The following is an 18,954-nucleotide window of genomic DNA, read 5'->3' on the forward strand; positions in this document are numbered from 1 at the left end:
TCCCAATCTCCCTTTTGTTCAGCTTCTTAGGTCTATATTTTTTCTAAAGGGCTGGGAAGAGGATTCACTTGTAATTAAACAAAATACCCATGCATTTGGCTACTAAAGCCGCTGTGGTCCAGGCCCTGCAGGAGGTCGCTCCTGAAGAGATCTCCTTCCTAATCAGCTGCATGTTGCCTATTATTTGGGAAATACAATCCCTATCTAGGTAGAGATGGGAAAAATGGAAGTGACATTTCTGTTCAGCTCACCCCTGGGAGATTCTACAAATGTGTAGAAAATGAAATCCATGTTGAATGTGCTATAGCTGCAGAAAGATACCTCTTTTTAATAGAGACCTGACATTTGTTGTCTTACAGGGATTCTAAATTGCACCTGAATTTAGTCCCTAATTTTAATCTGTGCCACCAGATTAAAGAAATAAAAGGGCACAGAAGGGGGAGTTGTACCTCACTATCGCTACTGATCTGTTGTGCGGTTGGTGAAGAATTCTACGCCAGAGAAGTGTAAAATTACTCCAAGTAAGGTCAAAGATTTGACAAGAACTTGGGTAGAAATTGTAGGTACTAGTGGTTCATTTTCACCCCAGAGATGGAAGCTATGGTGACCTGTGGCCCAGGTAAACTGTTTTAGAACCCTGCTCCTAGTTAAGTGGCATTGGTCACAGTCCTAAAGGACGCCATGATTAAAGTGGGAGCAACTGTCTTTTACCATTTGGATACAAAGCACAGAGAGAAACAGCTGATTCCTTCAGAGCCATTCCATGCCTACGGGTCCCAATCTGGCTGCCTTGTTGGACAAGAAGCACTTCCCTGCTGGCCAAACAATGGTAGCCAATGAGGAATGTATCGGATTCAAAGTTCAGACTGCAGGATACTTGAATGCTGAGTCCAGAGTCTGTGGTTTAGTCAAGGCCTGCACAACTCGTAAAGCGGCGAGGCAATATTACTTCAAAGAAAACAGCTGAGGGCTAAAACCTTCCAGCCTCACCGAAACCCCCACCCCCAGTGCTGCTGAAACACCCCCAGCACCGCCCAGCCCCGAAACACAGCCCCAGCACCGCCCGCCCTTTGAAAAGAACCCCATTAGCGTTGCCCAGCCCCTCCGAAACAATTCCCCCCCCGAAGCGCCGCCCGCCTCGTGGAAACAAACCCTCCTTCCCCAGCACCACCCTGCCAAAACAGTGGTAATGAACCTTGCTAATATGTTATAGGGGGCCCCGAAGGTACTATAATTAAGGTAAAAGAACTGTCTTTTTGCTAGAAGTAGAATAAGATCTTCCCCCCACTTTGTAATCAGTCGCCCTGTGGAGTGAATGAGGTGGGACTGAGGAAGGCGTGGAAGGCAGCACCTCCAGACAGCTGCAACCCTTGGAGAGGGCTGGGAGCCAGACCAGATCAGCAGAACAGGTCAGCCACTGACTCATCATTCACCTCCTCAGCCCCCCAGCCCCTGCTCACCTCCTCAACCCCCCTCCCCTGCTGCCGGCTCACCCGCCCCCCCGCCACTGCCCGCCCACTCGCCTCCTCAGCCCCCGCCCCCTATGGCTCACCTGTCTGCTCGCCGCCTCAGCTCTCTTCCCCATCGCCAGCTCACCTGACCCACCCACCATTACCTGCTGCGGTGCGGGAAGCCCCCCAACCCCAGCTCACCTCATCTCCGTCTCCACCTTGCTGGGCCTGAGTGCAAAGCCGCCACACGGCTTCTCTTCCCTCCAAGGCTTCCTGCGCGAACAGCTGATTAGCAGGGGGAGGAGGGAAAGCGAGGTGGGGCATTCAGGGGAGGAGGCGGAGTGGAGGTGAGCTGGGGCCAGCCACTGGCTGCCCGGGGGGCCCCCCCGCCACTGGCTGCCTGCTCACCTCCTCAGCCCCCCACCCTCACCTGCTATTGTGTCCTACAGGAGGCCTGTGATATGCAGGGGGTCAGATTAGATGCTCTAATGGTCTCTTCTGGCCATAAAGTCGACTCATTTCCGAAAATCTGAGTGTAGCATTGGGAGCAGCGTCTGAGCTTTCCCTGTCTAGCCGGCTTGCTGCCTAGAACGAACGCTCCTTGAGTGGGGTGATCCACAGGGAGTAGCTCAAACCTGCAAAGTGCCTGGCCAGGGGCAGGACATTAGCCCAGCAAGGGAGGGGTGTGGCAGTGACATCACAAAGGCCTTTTGCAGGACCTCAGACTATTGGTCCAAGGTGGTGGGGAGGGGGTGACCTCACAGAGAGATGCTGACATCAGCCAGGCAGGACAGGGGCGAGGGGCCAGGGAAACCTCAGAGACCCTGTGGCTTTGCTCCAGCAAGTCTCCTTCTCCAGGTCTCTCTCTGAGGACTGAGGGAGTATTCGGGTTCACGGATGTGAGTGCCAGGAGGAACCTCTTTCGAGTTTTCTCCTTCCCTTGTAGTGATTTTACTAGAAAACAGCCGTCCCTGTTTAGAAGGTAAGAGCCTCCTGGAGGTTTGAAACCTGTTCAGTCTGATCCATCTGGTGACAGTTGAATTCTAGGCATGGAAAACACAAGCTTAAGGAGGCAGAATTTTATTGCATACCTGGGATTTTGTCCCTTAGAATCACTGGGGACATTAGGGTTTGTCCTTTTTGTTTCACCTCTTGCTCCATCCACTGTCTGATCCCTCTTTTCTCTTCGTCTCTTGTTTCCTTTGTCCTTTCTCCTATTCCCCTCCCAACACCAGGTTTTTTTCTCCTGCTGATAACAGCTCACGTTAACTGATCACTCTCATTATAGTGTGTATGGCAACACCCATTTTTTTCACGTTCTCTGTGTGTGTATATATATCTTCCTACTGTATTTTTAACTGCATGCATCTGATTTAGCCCACAAAAGCTTATGCTCAAATACATTTGTTAGTCTCTAAGGTGTCACATGTTCTCCTTGTTCTTTTTGCAGATAAATTAATGGAGGTTAAGTCCACTAATGGCTATTAGCCAGGATGGGTAAGGAATGGTGTCCCTAGCCTCTGTTTGTCAGAGGATGGAGATGGATGGCAGGAGAGAGATCACTTGATCATTACCTGTTAGGCTCAGTCCCTCTGGGGCACCTGGCATTGGCCACTGTTGGCAGATAGGATATGGGGTTGGATGGATCTTATGTTCTTATGAAGGGAGGGGCAGAGTCCTGTGATAGAGTTTCTGTAGTGTAGAGGTTATCACGTTTGCCTAACACGCAAAAGGTCCCTGGTTTGAAGCCAGGCAGAAACATGATGGCTTCCTTTTCTCAGCTCCTAGTGCCCTGTTCCTGCTGTTGTAGGAGCAGAAGTGATCCTTCTGTGCTCAAAAGGTCTGTTATCCTTCCCCTCCCTCCTGCTTTTGTCTCCTCTCCCTCTCTGAATGCCTGTGAAGTGGCTTTCCCCCTCCCCCTCCCGCTCCCTCCTGCAATGCTCGTGGGATGAAGGGGCTGGTTGAAGAGCAGAAGATCTCCCAGGTAGACAAGGTGTCTGGGACTCTCATTAGGCAGCACTCACACACCCAGAGCATGGACACTGGCTGAGATGGAGTGTGACCCACCAGATGCAGCCAAGTCATCTCCAGTCGCAGGCCATGAGAAGCAGGTCCTTAAAAGGGGAAGGGGCCTTGTAAAGAATCCAAGCACTGGAGGACAGGGTTTGGGTCCAGAGCGACCTAGACAAATTGGAGGATTGGGCCAAAAGAAATCTGAGGAGGTTCAACAAGGAGAAGTGCAGAGTCCTGCACTTAGGATGGAAGAATCCCATGCACTGCTACAGATTGGGGACTGAGTGAGTGAGGGGGGTTTGATAGCAGCTTTCAACTACCTGAAAGAGCAGCAGTGTGGGCTTTCTCCTTGCCACTTTTGCTGGGCTGGGCAGGGAGCCTGGAGGCCTTTCTAGAAGAGAATAGGGAACTGAGTTAGAAAAACCAATGTGAAAACCAGAACCTCAGATTTAGACTCATTTATTTATAATATTAAATCTTCAATTCTAGTGTCACAGTCAATACAATTGCTTCAGCCTGATAGTTGCCCAAAGGGAAACTTAACGTCTCTCCAAGGGGAGTTGAGAGAAAACACTTTTCGGAGTCCAAGAGAGACAAGGCGGGTGAGGGTAAGAGCTTGCAGAGGACCAACCTCTGTTGGTGAAAGAGACAAGCTGTGGAGCTAACCCAGCACCCTTCTTCAGTTCTGTGTAGCCTGGAAGTTCGTCTCTTCCATAACCAGCAGTTAGAACATAAGAACAGCTACACTGAGTCAGACCAGTTCATCTAGCCCACTCTCCCGAAAGTGGCCAATGCCCGGCACCCCAGAGGACCCCTGGGACCAACATGGATACAACACCACCACAAACAAGGTTAAAAGTCAATGCACAGGGGAGAAGCATCTTGTGTTTCATTCCTTATGTCCTAGTCCCATCGTGTGGCCATTTCCTTTTCTTCCTTTCTGTTAAAAGCTTTGGTGTTTTGCACAGAAACATCATTTGCCCAGGAGAGACCCAGGAGTGGGGGCTGCATTCCTGTACCAAACAGTCACTGGAAGGGGGCAGACAAAGGCCTTTAGGATGAGGCGTCCGTCACTGTCAAAAGATCATCTCCCTCCTGCAGGTCACTGGCAGCCTGAATTTGTTCCTTATCCTCCCAAAGTCTGGGGGCTGGAATCAGCACTACCCAGCCCCTCCGTATGTAGCAGGAACAAACACAAACCTGGTCTTTAAAACAAGCTGTCCCCTTCCTTCTCAGGGAAGATTTTTCTATGATTGAAGTTGAGTTTCAGTTCCCTTCTCCTAGGGGCGGGGCGGGTGTGGGGCCAGCTCCCAATGAGATCTGTTTTCACCTTTGCCCCGTTTCAGTCACTCTGGGATGGTAACTCTGCTCCCAGCTGTCAGGCAGCTTCCAGCCCATCCACCCTGCTCATTAACTCTGTGGTTATGTGTCACTTCCTCTGCCAGCACTCACAGCCTGCAGGAAAGCTACTCCTGCCAGATGCATTGGTGGTATAGTGGTGTGCGTAGGTGCCTTCTAAGCACTTGATCTGGGTTAGATTCCCAGCCAATGCAATAATGGCTTTTCTCTTCTGTTGTTTCCTCATCTGGAAGTGGTTTAATTTCAGTCACATTGTGTTACAATCACATTATCTATAGAATGAGACAATAAATGTGTCGAAGTCCAGCAGGTCATACAGGATGGAGGCACACAAGGGGCTGGAATGTGTCATCTGAGAAAGACAGAACCCTTGGAAACCTGCATCTCCCATCCCCTGGCCTTGCGTGTTATGATTCCAGCTGCGTGAGCTGTTTGTAGGATGTTCCGGCATGATGGGGAAATGAAGTTTTGAGTCAGTTTTTGCTCCTGCAGGTTCCTTTGCTGTTACAATTATAATGACATGAACAAAAGGGAGGCACAATAAACATAACCCCCAAGTTGCAATACAGGTGGGGAAAGGGACGATCACGGTTAAGCCAAACACGTCAAAATAAAAAATAATACAAAAAAGGGGAGGGGGAAGAGATCAGGTATGTGGAGATCCCCTTGATATTTCAATGCACATTGTTAGAATCAAAGTTCAGACTTGACACTGGAAAACCCGCAACTACCTGTCTCTCTGAACACCTGTGATGAGCAAGATGGAGTTGGGACACCTGTTCTGCTTCAATCATTTATTGTCTCTCTGTTCTCTCCTTCTTCGCCCCCCAATTCCTCATCTCCAATGTCTCTGCCTTTCTCCTCTTGCTCCCTCTCCCCTGCCCTTTCCCAGGAACTCACACTCTACAGCATTTAGGAAAAGCCAGAGCTCCCATGTTCTGCACATGAGCCTGTGTCAGAGGACATGGGACCCCGGTCAGAACCAGTCACCAGATCAATATGACCCTTTATGGGCGACTTCTCTGCCTGCTCTGCAATTTACATTTCCCCCCCCCCCCCTGCAAACAGGGTGGGGTACAGCTCTGACTGAGAGGCCTCACAGGAGAAATTTCAGCCAAAAGACAAATTTGTGTGAACTGTTGAGAAATGAAGAGCCTCCCAAATCCCCAGAACTCTAGTGTCACCCCCATGGCACCAGCACTGGGAACCCAGTGAGATGGGGTTACAGAATACAAAGGGGGAGGCAGCAGGGAGAGAGGTGACAGGGAATCTCTCTTTTTCTTTCTCTCGTCACTTTCTGTTCTTCTCTTTCCTTCCAGGAACTGCAGTCACAGCAGGGAGGGGTTTGTCTCCGTGTTTGTCACGGAGGTGGTGGAAGTGACGGATTCTGTGACTTCCTGCAACCTCCGTAACTTCTGCAGTGGCCACAGTGGCTGACTCCAGGGCCACTCAATCAACTGGCTCCAGGGACCGCCCAAGCAGTGGCCAGTGCGGCTGGCCCAGGGACCACTTGACCAGTGGTCCCGAGGGCAGCAGGAGCAGCCACAGCTTGGTGGCCTCTGGCAGCACTTCTGGGGTGGCCAGAGCAGCAGCTGGCCCCCTGGGGCTCCCCCCTGCCCTAGCAGCAGCTGGAGTGGCAGCGACTCTCAGGGCTTCTCCCCTGGTAGCTGGTGCTCATTATCCATCAATTAAATCAAAACACTTCCCCCTGCAAGTGGATTTAGCCCGGGACCCTCAGAGTCAGCAGCTGTTACGCCCCCACTGAACTCTCTGGTCAGGTGTCCTAGTGCCGGGAGCCTCCAATGTAGATCCTAAAATAGCGTTTTTGCACCAGGGGGGCTGAAATTTTGGACCAGACGTTGTAGCTCCACTGTTGTTTTACTGAATTGCTTCAAAACAGCAAGTGTAGAAAGTCTCCTAAGTGCCAGGCTCTCTGCCATGGAAACAGCTGCCCCTGCTCTCCAGGAGTCTGTGCGTTCCACCCAGCAACGTACAAACCTGCTCTGCACTGACGGGGGGGTCAGACAGTGACGGTAACGCAAATCTTCAGACTATTAACCCAGGTCCCTTTCTTTAACCCAGGACATGCCAGTCACCTGTTAGCCATGGTGTTATCTTCATCTTCAAATACCTCTCAGGACATTGAACAGAGGAAGTGAAACCCCCCTCCCCCGAATGGCTCCCTGTTGAGGCGTTGTACCGGACCTGCCCCTGGAGACTGTCTGGTTTTATACTCTTAGAGTTTTTTCTCTTCAAACCCCTTATCCCAATCTCTGGGCCAACCTCCGCATTTCAGAGTTTAGAATTTACTCTCATCACCCTCCTATGGCACTTTCCATGTGACTGAGACAAAGCAAGTGGGGGAAGCTCCGTGGCTAATGAAAACCAATGCTCTGGGTGAGGCCTGAACTCACACCCACAGCTGTATTTCCCCCTGCATGAGCCACTATAGGTGCTTCTTAGACAAACTTGGGCTGTAGGTGGTTATGTGTGTCTGTGCTTCACCACTTTGGCTGCTCTGTAAAAAGCTGATGGTTCAAACAGAAGCTGGTGGGTTTTTGTTTTGTTTTAAGCAATTAGAGTCTAGTACATTTTAACAGGCAGAAAATGTCCTATTCTGGTCTAGCCCCATTTGACTCCTTCTGTCCATCTTCTTACTTCCCCTTCAGTGTCTTTCCTTCCCCATTGGGGACATGCAGAGATGAACCCCAGTCAGTCTGTGTCACAGAGAGTCTGTATCTCCTAAGGAATGTGGGTGAAGGATTCCAGCTGAATTAACTCCACTCACCTGGGTTAGAAACATTTGTTTCTTTCGAGCAGATAGTGGGAAATGGGACATTAATTCAGACCCAGGAGGCAAGGCAGAGGCTTCATGATCTTGATCTCCAGGAAGGGAGAGAGGATCCCCAGGAAGGAACAGAGCTTCCTTTAGTCTCAAGCTGGGGTCTCCAGGAAGTTGGAAAAGACCCTTGGTCACTGAGGATCTCATGGGATCGTACTGCTCCAGAGGCTCGAGAGTCCTGGGTGCGGGGAGGATGTCACTGCACAGTCTGAAATGGAAGGGAGGACCCTGGAAGGGACGGGGAGGAACAGAAAATGGAGAGGAATGAAACAGAATAAACGCCTCTTCTCTCTCCCCTCCCCAACCCAGCAAGAACTGTTATCAGTGGGGAAACTCCCCACGATGAATGGCAGAGACCACAGAGACATTTGCCTCATGCTGAGAAGTAAGGTGACCAATCACCAAGTGTGAAAAATCAGAGATTTTCACCAGATGCATTGGTGGTATAGTGGTGAGCATAGCTGCCTTCCAAGCAGTTGACCTGGGTTCGATTCCCAGCAAATGCAATGATATGATGATTCCTCCACTGGGAATTGGTTTAATTTCAGTCATGTTGTATCAGTTTATCAATAGAATGAGAGAATCAGTGTCCCAAATCCCAACAGGTCATTAAACACCCAGTGGAGGAAGAAAGGGGTGGGACTATATAATGAGCAGTTGGAGTCATCCTGGTATTACAATGCTTGGTTGTTTTTTTTTAATTCCTTTACTTCCCTCTCCCTTTTAGACTCAGAGCCTTTAAGGTCAGAAGGGACCAGTGTGATCATCTAGTCTGACCTGCTGCACCTTGCAGGCCAAAAGACCCCACCCACCCACTCCTGGAATAGACCCGGGAGGGGAGGCAGCTCTGTGCACTGCCCCTACCCCAGGCAGCACATGGAGGCCCTCTGCTCCCCTCCCCCCACAAGGGGTGTGCAGAGATGTGCCAGCAGCACTAAGGTGGCTCCCTGCCCACTCTACATCCGCCCCTCCGTGCCGCTCCCAGAAGTGGCTGGCATGTCCCAGCATCCCCTGGGGTGGGGGGAGTGTCTCCACGTGCTGCCCCTGCCCCGAGCACCAACTCTGCAGCTCCCATTGGCCAGGAACTGTAGCCAATGGGAGCTCTGGGGGCAGCGCCTGCAGACAGCAGCACATGGAGATCCCCTGGCCCCACTCATCTAGGAGCTGCTGCCAGAGGGTTGTGTGTACCGGTCACTTTGGGAGCTGCACCACCCCTCCTGCACCCCACCCCACCCCCAGCGCAGAGCCCGCACCCAAATTTCCTCCCAGTGCTTTGCTTGTCGTCCTTTCACCAGAACCATCCTTCTTCTCCTGGGCTGCAAGTAGCCACCCCTGGGAATCCAAGAGGCAGGCACAGGATTCTGCAAGGTAAGTGTCCCACAGCACCATGATGGACAGTGTGATGAAGGTAAGTCTTCCTGAGGCACAATGAACTGCAATTCAGCGAACCACTGGCCAGGTGGTCCGGGCGAAGGGCATTCACTGGAGGTACAAGCTTGTGAGTGACTCCTGAGCACAGGGCCCCTTCCCCTTTTAAGGACCTGCTCCTCATGGCCTGCGACTAGAGATGACTTGGCTGCATCTGGTGGGTCACACTCCACCTTGGGCAATGTCCATGCTCTGGGTGTGTGATCGCTGCCTAATGAGAGTCCCAGACACCTTGTCTATCTAGCAGCTCTTCTGCTCTTCCAGCTGTTCAACCAGCCCCTTCATCCCACAAGCATTGCAGGAGGGAGGGGGAGGGAGAAAGCCACTTCACAGGCATTCAGAGAGGGAGAGGAGACAAAAATGGGAATGGGGAAAGTATAACAGACCTATTGAGCAATAGAAATCACTGCTGCTCCTACAACAGCAGGGACAGGCCACTAGGAGTTGGGAAAAATTAAGCCATCATGTTTCTGCCTGGTTTTGAACCAGGGACCTTTTGCGGGTTAGGCAAATATGATAACCACTACACTACAGAAACTCTGTTGCAGTGCTCTGCCCTTCCCTTCATAAGAAAAGAAGAATGGCCAGACCAAAGGTCCGTCCAACCCCATATCCTATCTGCCAACAGTGGCCAATGCCAGGTGCCCCAGAGGGACTGAACCTAACAGGCAATGATCAAGTGATCTCTCCCCTGCCATCCATCTCCACCCTCTGACAAACAGAGGCTAGAGATACCATTCCTTACCCAGGCTGCCTAATAGCCATTAATGGACTTCACCTCCATGAATTTATCTGCAAAAATAATGAGGAGTACTTGTGGCACCTTAGAGACTAACAAACTTATTTGAGCATAAGCTTTCGTGGGCTAAAATCCACTTAATCAGATGCATACAGTGGAAAATACAGCAGGAAGATATATATATACACAGAGAACATGAAAAAATGGGTGTTGCCATCCGCACTATAATGAGAGTGAGCAGTTAAGGTGAGCTATTATCAGCAGGAGAAAAAAACCTGTAGTGACAATCAGGATGGCCCATTTCCCACACTTGACAAGAAGGTGTGAGTAACAGTAGGGGGACAAATAAACATGGGGAAATAGTTTTACTTTGTGTAATGACCCACCCACTCCCAGTCTTTATTCAAGCCTAATTTAATGGTGTCCAGTTTGCAAATTAATTCCAATTCAGCATCTCTCGTGGGAGTCTGTTGTTGAAGGTTTTTTGTTGTAATATTACGACTTTTAGGTCTGTAATCGAGTGACCAGGGAGATTGAAGTGTTCTCTGGCTGTGTTTGAATGTTATAATTCTTGATGTCTGATTTGTGTCCATTTATTCTTTTATGTAGAGACTCTCTGGTTTGGCCAATGTACATGGCAGAGAGGCATTGCTGGCACATGATGGCACATATCACATTGGTAGATGTGCAGGTGAATGAGCCCCTGATGGCATGGCTGATGTGATTAGGTCCTATGATGGTGTCCCCTGAACAGATATGGGGAGTGAGTTGGCAATGGGCTTTGTTGCAAGGATAGGTTCCTGGGTTAGTGTTTTTGTTGTGTGGTTGCTGATAAGTATTTGCTTCAGGTTGAGTGGCTGTCAGTAAGCAAGGACTGACCTGTCTCCCAAGATCTGTGAGAGTGAGGGATTGTCCTTCAGCATGGGTTGTAGATCCTTGATGATGCACTGGAGAGGTTTTAGTTGGGGGCTGAAGGTGACGGCTAGTGGGGTTCTGTTCCTTTCTTTGTTGGGCCTGTCCTGTAGTAGGTGACTTCTGGGTACTCTTCTGGCTCTGTCAATCTGCTTCTTCACTTCAGCAGGTGGGTACTGTAGTTGTAAGAACGCTTGATAGAGATCTTGTAGGTGTTTGTCTCTGTCTGAGGGGTTGGAGCAAATGCGGTTGTATCTTAGAGCTTGGCTGTAGACAATGGATTCTGTGATGTGGTCTGGGTGAAAGCTGGAGACATGTAGGTAAGTACAGCGGTCAGTATGTTTCCGGTATAGGGTGGTGTTTATGTGACCATCGCTTATTAGCACAGTAGTGTCCAGGAAGTGGATCTCTTGTGTGGATTGGTCCAGGCAGAGGTTGTAGGTGGGATGGAAATTGTTGAAATCATGGTGGAATTCCTCAAGGGTTTTCTTTTCCATGGGACCAGATGATGAAGATGTCATCAGTGTAGCACAAGTAGAGTAGGGGCATTAGGGGACGAGAGCTGAGGAAGCGTTGTTCTAAGTCAGCCATAAAAACGTTGGCATACTGTGGGGTCATGTGAGTACCCATAGCAGTGCCGCTGACTTGAAGGTACACATTGTCCCCAAATGTGAAATAGTTATGGGTGAGGACAAAGTCACAAAGTTCAGCAGGTTGAGCTCTTTCAATAGCTCACTAGAAGGCATTTTTCTCCAGCCCTCAGAACATTTGGTGGCTCTTTGCTGCCCCAGCTCCAATTTCACAACATCTTTTTCAAATGAGGACACCAAAACTGGAGGCAGTATTCCAGTATCAGTCTCACTGATGCCGTGTCACCTCCTGTGACGTTATTGACATAATCTGTACTGTATAGATCACCGTTGCGACTGCTGTTCTATTTGTAGCCAATATTGTAGAAAGGTTGTCGCGTAAGGGGTCTATGGAGATGTCCTGATTGGCTGATTATAATTATGCTATTTCTAGATGTGTATCATTTTTACAGTTGATGTTATGAATTCCTGCCCATTTCCCCACTGGCTGGAGCATGGCTAGAGTGTGTCTGTGGTTAATGATGTTGCTGTAGATTGTTCGTTTCCTGCCTTGGCGATTCAGACAGTCCCTTTTCCCAACATATCTCCAGCACATCATTAGTTCCCATCTACTGTTTACCCACCTCCACTAGGCCCGGAACCCTGCCAAAGAAGGAAAGAGGATTGGTTTGGGATGATTTGTTCTTGACAAATCCATGCTCACTTGTCCTAAGAACCAAATTCTCCTGTAGGTGCTGCTGACAAACTGTTTAAGAATGTATTGCAGTATCTCTCCAGCTATGGAAGTGAGGCTAGCTAGTCTGTAAGTCCCAGGGGTCTCTTTGTTCCCCTTTGAAAGATAGGTCCTGTCTTGTTCATGGATGGGAAGATGTTCTTTTTCAGGGATCTCAGATGAGAAAGGGGGCACAACACCTGGTTTGTTAAGGCCACAAAAATGGAGGCAGGTACCTCTTCTCTCCTGCTGGCAAAGAACCCCAGATACCTAAAAGACAGGGACTCACACCCCTGAATGGGCTTTAGAAAAGGCAATGGTTAAAAAGTTTGGCCCCGACCATTTCTTGTTTCCGCAGACTAGACATTTTAGCAAACTTTAGAATTCCTTGGTGTTAAACACCGTGAAACGCCCCTTTCTCCTTCACAGAGGGCTTTATCGCCCCTTATCTCACTCAGGCTCACGACTGCGCAGAGTTTGAGAACTGTCCCTGTTCCCATTGGGCAGATGGGGAGGAGCCTGAGGTATAGAGAAGGGAAGTGACCTGTCACCAGATGGATCAGACTGAACAGGTTTCACACCTCGAGGAGGCTCTTACCTTCTAAACAGGGACGGCTGTTTTCTAGTAAAATCACTAAAAGGGAAGGAGAAAACTCGAAAGAGGTTCCTCCTGGCGCTCACGTCCGTGAACCCGAATACTCCCTCAGTCCTCAGAGAGAGACCTGGAGAAGGAGACTTGCTGCAGCAAAGCCACAGGGGTCTCTGAGGTTTCCCTGGCCCCTCGCCCTGGTCCTGCCTGGCTGATGTCAGCATCTCTCTGTGAGGTCACCACCTCCCCACCACCTTGGACCAATAGGCTGAGGTCCTGCAAAAGACCTTTGTGATGTCAGTGCCACACCCCTCCCTTGCTGGGCGAATGTCCTGCCCCTGGCCAGGCACTTTGGAGGTTTGAGCTACTCCCTGGGGATCACCCCACTCAAGGAGCGTTCGTTCTAGGCAGCAAGCCGGCTAGACAGGGAAACATCAGATGCTGCTCCCAATGCTACACTCAGTTTGTCAGAAATGAGTCGACTTTATGGCCAGAAGAGACCATTAGAGCATCTAATCTGACCCCCTGCATATCACAGGCCTCCTGTATGACACAAGAGCTATTTTGGGGGCAAATACATTCCAGAAAGGCATCTAGTCTTCATGACATGACATCAGGAGTTGGAGAATCCATCACTTCCCGTGGTAGCTTGTTCCTGTGGTGAATCATCCTGACTGTTGAATATTTGTGCCTTAGTTGTAATATGAATTTGTCTCTTTTCACCTTCCAGCCATTGGGTCTTGTTATGCCTTTCTCTGCTTGATTCAAGAGCCTTTTAATACCCAATCTTTTCTCTCTCTGAAGGCACTTCAACACTTCAATGAAGTCACCTTTCAATCTTCTTTTGATAAGCTAAACAGGTTGAGCTCGTTCAATAGCTCACTAGAAGGCATTTTTCTCCAGCCCTCAGAACATTTGGTGTCTCTTTGCTGCCCCAGCTCCAATTTCACAACATCTTTTTCAAACGAGGACACCAAAACTGGAGGCAGTATTCCAGTATCAGTCTCACTGATGCCGTGTCACCTCCTGTGACGTTATTGACATAATCTGTAACCGTAAAGATCACCATTGTGACTGCTGTTCTATTTGTAGCCAATATTGTAGAAAGGTTGTCGCGTAAAGGGTCTATGGAGAGGTTCTGATTGGCTGATTATAATTATGCTATTTCTAGATGTGTATCATTTTTATAGTTGACGTTATGAATTCCTGCCCATTTCCCCACTGGCTGGAGCATGGCTAGAGTGTGTCTGTGGTTAATGATGTTGCTGTAGATTGTTCATTTCCTGCCTTGGTGATTCAGATAGTCCCTTTTCCCAACATATCTCCAGCACATCATTAGTTCCAATAACAGGGGCAGCTTTTCTCTGGGGCACTGAGATTTTTTGGGGAGATGGTGGCTCCTTTCTTTCCTCCCCTGGAGTAAACTCAGCTTTTTATTCCATGGTTCATGTTTTATGGAATAACAACATTAGCCTGAAGAAAGAGGAGAGTGAATATCTCACTGCCAGGGCTGAAGGTGGCCACGTCTCCTCTGTTTGACAGTTACCATTGCAGGAGAGAAGGTGTCACTGGAATCGGATGCCCTGGCTCAGACAAGAGACACAGGGAGGTTTTGCTGTTCATGGATCCATGCAAAGGACATTGTGTCTCTGTGTGAAAATAGGGAGGGAAATGAAACACCCACCTGGTGGTGCCGTAGGCGGAAGGGACCCGTATCGGATTGGAACAGGACACGTTCTCAAGCAGCATGTTTCTTACTCTGCCCATCTGTCAGGTTTGATGATTATCAATGGAAATATTTTGCCATTTGGTCGTGTGTTTACACAGAAATTGACATTTACCAACAAACACGTAATTCTCCCAGTCCTGCCTAGCCTGCCGGGGGGGAGTGTAGAAGGACAGAGTCACTCTGCCCAGAGCCCATGCCAGGCCTGGGCTCTCCATGCTGCCCACTTCCCACAACGCTGGGATCCTTCCCTGACCTCCCCTCAGACCTCTGCCCCCCACCCCCACTGCTGGGCTCCCCTCCCCACACTGTCCAACTCCCCTGCTTCCAGGATCCCTCCCCACTGCCCTCCTCCCCGCTGAGCAAAAACTCGACATTATTCCAGGGCTGCCCACAGGATTCAGGGGGCCTGGGGCAAAGCAATTTTGGGGGCCCCTTCCAGACAAAAAAGTTGCAATACTGTAGAATACTGTATTCTCGTGGGCAGCGGCGTAGCCAGGGTCTCACATGAGGGGAAGCGAACACATAAAAAAAGGCACCACCCAACATATCAAATTACTAATTACATCCGCTCCCTCCCACTTCCTGCCCCCTTCAGAACTCCCCCCCCTCCACTCCTTGTCCCCTGACTGCCCCCTCCTGGGACCCCGGTCCCTGACTGCCCCCTAGAACCCTACCTGTCCCCTGACTGCCTCGACCCTTATCCACACCTCTGCCCCCAGACAGACTGCCAGGACTCCCACAGCTATCCAACCACTCCCCGCCCCCTGACAGGACCCCCAATATACACCAAGACACACCCCGTAATCCAAAGTGTGGGGGGGGCAGGGCGAGGGACCACGCACTGCTCCTGCCATTGAGGGTACATGGGCAGCTGCTTCTGCCCTAGCACCTGGCTCTAGTGTGTAGCCAGAAGCCCTTGTGAGCAGGCGGAGGGATCCTGCTAGCAAAGGGAGCGTTTGATTTTAGAGTCTGATCCAGACAGACCCAGCAGAGAACACAACAATAGCTCTGCCTCTGCCATCCCAGCACAGGGCCCATAAAAAAGAGAGGCAGAGACGTGCTTAATACCGTGCATGGGGTGGGGAGGGAGCACAGACCAGGGACGGGGCATGGAGAAAAAACACAGAGATGGAGAGAAGGAGAAAGTGAGGAAGGAGGAGAAGCCAGGACTGTGTCTCTGGAGGGAAGGCCTGGGGAGGGGCGTTCGGATGCAGCATGTTAATGAGACCCTTGCAAACACAGGGGAAAGAAGCAGGGAAGGGATTGCAGAGGACAAGCCGGGCTACTCACTCAGTCTCCCCTGTGGGGCCCTGTGGCATTGGGTAGCAGGGCCCAGGAAATGAAAATCTCTTAACCACACAGAATTGTTAAATGCTCCCAAATCCTTTTGTGCCATGGCCGCAAGCTTAGAAGAGCTTAAGCTGTGAGCTGCATGGACGGCCTCAAGAAATCTCTCTTGTGCGGCGCCTCAAGCAGGTTTGCATTGTGTGACCCCGATGAAAAGCCCAGCAGAGAAAGCTTGCAACTGTCCCAGCTCTTTCAGCCGCGTTTGGGGCCTTTCAATCACTCAGGCTGCATCTTCCAACTAAAATGCATTAACAATACAGCTCAGGCAAGCGGCTGGGGGCCAGGCAGGCTGCCCCGGGCCAGCTGATAGCACTTCCCGCTAACGGCTGCTTTTCTAGGCTTGTGTTTTGCTGTTGGACAGAGGCCCAGACTTCCTCCCATCTAACCCCCCCCCCTGCTCCCTGACTGCCCCAGCCCCCAGAAAGTCCCCTCCCCGAACCATCCAACCCTCCCCCCGCTCCCTGACTGCCCCCCAGGACTCCTATTACCACCCGGCAGCTCGAGCCGCTGGCTGCCTCTGGAGCCAAAGTGAAACACGTGCCAGCACACAGCCCCTCCCCCGCAGCGTGCTGAGGCAGCGGGTGTGTGTGTGTGTGTGTGTGCGCAAGGGGGGGTCTGGCTGCTGGAGGCCCAATGGGAGCAGCTCAATCAGGCCCCGGCGGCCAATCAGCAGTGCCGCACTCTGCATGGGGGGGATGGAGGCGGGGGAGAAATCCAGATCTTTCCACCTTATTCCAAATTCCTACTAAGGTGCCACTTTGGGGGAATGTGCTCAGTGGGGGAGCGGCAGCCCCCCCTGCTCCCCCCAGCTACGCTCCTGCTTGTGGGGGCCCCTGCAAGACCCAGGGCCTGGGGCAAATTGCCCCCCCTTGCCCCCACCTCTGGGCGGCCCTGCTAGCAGCTCTTCTGGGAGCGCAGGGGAGGAATGACTCCCCCTTCTCTAGCTTCTCCCCGTGGGGCTCTGGGGAGCAGGGAGGGTTGTGTGATAAATTCCATCCGACTCCCCCTTTGATCCAAGCCGAGGGACGTCTCAGCTCTGCACGATCCCCTTGGCAGGGCCAAACAAGGGACATTTTCCACTGCCCAGGAGACCCAGCCAGGGACTCAAGGCAGCCCCAGACTTTCCCTTTCTCCCTTCTGGGAAATCAAGCTCAAGTTCTACAAGGAGCTAAAGAAGCCTCAACCCCACATCTGAATTAATGTCAATTTCTCACTGCCTGACAGAAACAAATGTCATTTCAATCCCAGGTGAGTCCACATCAGTCATTCCTCAGCCCGATTCCTTCACCCTCCTGCCTTAGCTTAGGGCATTGCGCTACCCTGTGGGCATTTCATGTCCCTCCCCAGTTTCACACAGAGACACAATTTCCTTTGCATGGATCCATGAACAGCAAAACCTCCCTGTGTCTATCGTCTGAGCCAGGGCATTCGATTCCACTGAAACCTTCTCTCCTGCAATGGCAATGGTCAGACAGAGGGAATGCGTCCACCTTCCCCCTGGCAGTGAGATATTCACTCTCCTCTTCATGCTACTGCTGTTATTCCATGAGTCATCAAGGATGGAATAAAAAGCTGAGTTTACTCCAGGGTGAGGAAAGAAAGGAGCCACCAACTCCCCAAAAAATCTCAGTGTCCCAGAGAAAAGCTGCCCCTGTTATTGGAACTAATGATGCGCTGGAGATATGTTGGGAAAAGGGACTGTCTGAATTGCGAAGGCAGGAAACGAACAATCTATAGCAACATGATTAACCACAGACACACTCTAGACATGCTCCAGCCTGTGGGGAAATGGGCAGGAATTCATAACGTCAACTATAAAAATGATACACATCTAGAAATAGCATAATTATAATCAGCCAATCAGAACCTCTCCATAGACCCCTTACGCGACAACCTTTCTACAATATTGGCTACAAATAGAACAGCGGTCGCAATGGTGATCTATACGGTTACAGATTATGTCAATAACGTCACAGGAGGTGACATGGCATCAGTGAGACTGATACTGGAATACTGCCTCCAGTTTTGGTGTCCTCATTTGAAAAAGATGTTGTGAAATTGGAGCTGGGGCAGCAAAGAGCCACCAAATGTTCTGAGGGCTGAAGAAAAATGCCTTCTAGTGAGCTATTGAAAGAGCTCAACCTGCTTAGCTTATCAAAAGAAGATTGAAAGGTGACTTCATTGAAGTCTTGAAGTGCCTTCAGGGAGAGAAAACATTGGATATTAAAGGGCTCTTGAATCGAGCAGAGAAAGGCCTAACAAGACCCAATGGCTGGAAGGTGAAAAGAGACAAATTCATATTACAACTAAGGCACAAATATTCAACAGTGAGGATGATTCACCACAGGAACAAGCTACCAAGGAAAGTGGTGGATTCTCCATCTCCTGATGTCATTTAATGAAGACTAGATGCCTTTCTGGAATGTGTTTGCCCCAAAAGTAGCTCTTGTGTCATACAGGAGGCCTGTGATATGCAGGGGGTCAGATTAGATGCTCTAATGGTCTCTTCTGGCCATAAAGTCGACTAATTTCTGAAAAACTGAGTATAGCATTCGGAGCAGCGTCTGATGTTTTCCTGTCTAGCCGGCTTGCTGCCTAGAACGAACGCTCCTTGAGTGGGGTGATCCCCAGGGAGTAGCTCAAAACTCCAAAGTGCCTGGCCAGGGGCAGGACATTAGCCCAGCAAGGGAGGGGTGCGGCAGTGACATCACAAAGGCCTTTTGCAGGACCTCAGACTATTGGTCCAAGGTGGTGGGGAGGTGGTGACCTCACAGAGAGATGCTGACATCAGCCAGGCAGGACAGGGGCGAGGGGCCAGGGAGACCTCAGAGCCCCCTGTGGCTTTGCTTCAGCAAGTCTCCTTCTCCAGGTCTCTCTCTGAGGACTGAGAGAGTATTCGGGTTCACGGACGTGAGCGCCAGGAGGAACCTCTTTCGAGTTTTCTCCTTCCCTGTTAGTGATTTTACTAGAAAACAGCCGTCCCTGTTTAGAAGGTAAGAGCCTCCTCGAGGTCTGAAACCTGTTCAGTCTGATCCATCTGGTGACAGGTCACTTCCCTTCTCTATACCTCAGGCTCCTCCCCATCTGCCCAATGGGAACAGGGACAGTTCTCAAACTCTGGGCAGTCGTGAGCCTGAGTGAGATAAGGGGCGATAAAGCCCTGTGTGAAGCAGAAAGAAGAGTTTCACGGTGTTTAGCACCAAGGAATTCTAAAGTTTGCTAAAATGTCTAGTCTGCGGAAAC

At 50.5% G+C, this 18,954-nt stretch overlaps 1 protein-coding gene and 3 non-coding genes across 4 annotated transcripts in view; 2 read left to right on the forward strand and 2 right to left on the reverse strand.

Moving 5' to 3' along the window:
• The window catches only part of LOC120381964 (zinc finger protein 850-like), a gene marked incomplete at both ends in the record, with an annotated part of 298,933 nt that overhangs the window by 175,496 nt on the left and 104,483 nt on the right, over positions 1-18,954 (reverse strand). The gene's annotated exons all lie outside the window — the stretch shown is intronic.
• Positions 4,946-5,017, forward strand: TRNAR-UCU. Its single transcript has one exon. It is a non-coding gene; the product is annotated as a tRNA-Arg (tRNA).
• TRNAG-UCC lies at positions 8,100-8,171 on the forward strand. The gene has a single exon. It is a non-coding gene; the product is annotated as a tRNA-Gly (tRNA).
• On the reverse strand, positions 9,559-9,631 carry TRNAV-AAC. The gene has a single exon. It is a non-coding gene; the product is annotated as a tRNA-Val (tRNA).

This window comes from Mauremys reevesii, linkage group 14, assembly GCF_016161935.1.
Source record: "Mauremys reevesii isolate NIE-2019 linkage group 14, ASM1616193v1, whole genome shotgun sequence".
Taxonomy (NCBI): domain Eukaryota; kingdom Metazoa; phylum Chordata; order Testudines; family Geoemydidae; genus Mauremys; species Mauremys reevesii.